The sequence below is a fragment of the Alexandromys fortis genome, unplaced genomic scaffold (assembly GCF_014885135.2).
Source record: "Alexandromys fortis isolate MF-2015 unplaced genomic scaffold, M_Fortis_MF-2015_v1.1 scaffold_1917, whole genome shotgun sequence".
Classification (NCBI taxonomy): Eukaryota; Metazoa; Chordata; class Mammalia; order Rodentia; family Cricetidae; genus Alexandromys; species Alexandromys fortis.
The window spans coordinates 1-1342 of record NW_026069803.1 but is presented as its reverse complement, the minus strand read 5'-3'; the positions used below and the strand labels follow the sequence as shown (position 1 = coordinate 1342).

The window sequence follows — 1342 nt, the reverse complement described above, 5'->3', positions numbered from 1 at the left end:
CCCTCCCTCCCTCCCTCCCTCCCTCCCTCCCTCCCTCCCTCCCTTCCTTCATCATTCTGCAATAGCCACTGGCATCTTCTACATGCCAGGTCCTGAACATTGAGCAAGAGAAGACACAGAAAAAAGATGGGCACATTCCCTCCCCTTAAAGGGGTACAGTGTTCACTGGGGGAAGCAGACATAATCTAATCTCATTATTTGGGAATCAGGTGTGAAACCCACCTCAACAAACTAGGGGCAGGGCACTGTGGACCCTGGGTGTTCCCTTCCCGCCAACCTTTCTTATTCTCGCTTAATGGCCCACCCCATCCCTCTCTGTAGGAGAGACACTGGCTTGGGCCAGAGACTGTAGAAGGTCTTACAATACAGCTACAGAGGACACACTGGCTGGACAGGCGGGTGGGGACCAGCTCCTGTGCACTGAAGATCTCTCCGTGTTGGTATGTGGTCTCATTGAGCTGGCAGGACTTTAGGGGAACCCGAAGCCCAGAGGGAACATGAGGATCTGCAGGTGGGAGAGAAGGGGAAGAAGGAAATGAAATTTCATAGATTTAAGATTTTTTCCAGAATTAGGAAGACCACTTTTCTGAAGATTTTGTGTTCTCTCTCTCTCTCTCTCTCTCTCTCTCTCTCTCTCTCTCTCTCTCTCTCTTGAGCATTACTAAGGTCTGGCCTAAGAGTTCCCCCTGATACCTACATCTGACCACATGCCTCCCTCCACTGCAGCCCAGCCACCTTTCAGTGTCTGAGGCCCATGAGTGTGCATGGAATACCCTGGGCTTGGTTCTCCAAGAGACAGGGTTGGAGAACACGGAATTCCCACCCTCGCAGAGTTACTCTCACAGGATCAGGTGTGATGCTCTCCACCATCCAGGTGCTCAGAGTAAACTTTTGTCATTTAGTGGCCACCAAGGTCAATATCTACTCCTCATTCTGCTGGGCGGAGGGGATGGTCTCCTGTCCTGGGACACCCCTCTCATTCCCTCACAATACCTTCACTAAGACCCTAGGCCCAAATCAGGAACAGAGTGATGACCGAGGGTTGGCCCTGCCACCTACAGTTTCACAATCTAAGAGGTAGAGAAAGACACCATGCATGCGTGCATACAGCCAGCCCCAAGTCCTTCATCTTCATTTCTCCCCTTACTTCTGCATAACCAGAGGGACTGGAGCCCAAATGTGGAGTCAGCATGCCAAGTCATTCTAATCTCCTTCAGCCAGTTTCTACTCTTTCTTTAACTTTACATTTTTTAAATATTTATTTATTATGTATACAATATTCTGTCTGTGTGTATGTCTGCAGGCCAGAAGAGGGCACCAGACCCCATTACAGATGGTTGTG

General features: G+C 49.9%; 1 long non-coding RNA gene across 1 annotated transcript in view; it reads right to left on the bottom strand.

Annotated features, from left to right (window-relative positions):
* Positions 1-501, bottom strand: part of LOC126496224 (uncharacterized) — a 5842-nt gene extending 5341 nt beyond the window's left edge. Inside the window, exon 1 of the long non-coding RNA XR_007590310.1 lies at positions 363-501. This is a non-coding gene — a long non-coding RNA (uncharacterized lncRNA). The remainder of the gene's footprint in view (positions 1-362) is intronic.
* Between the last annotated feature and the right edge of the window lie 841 nt (positions 502-1342).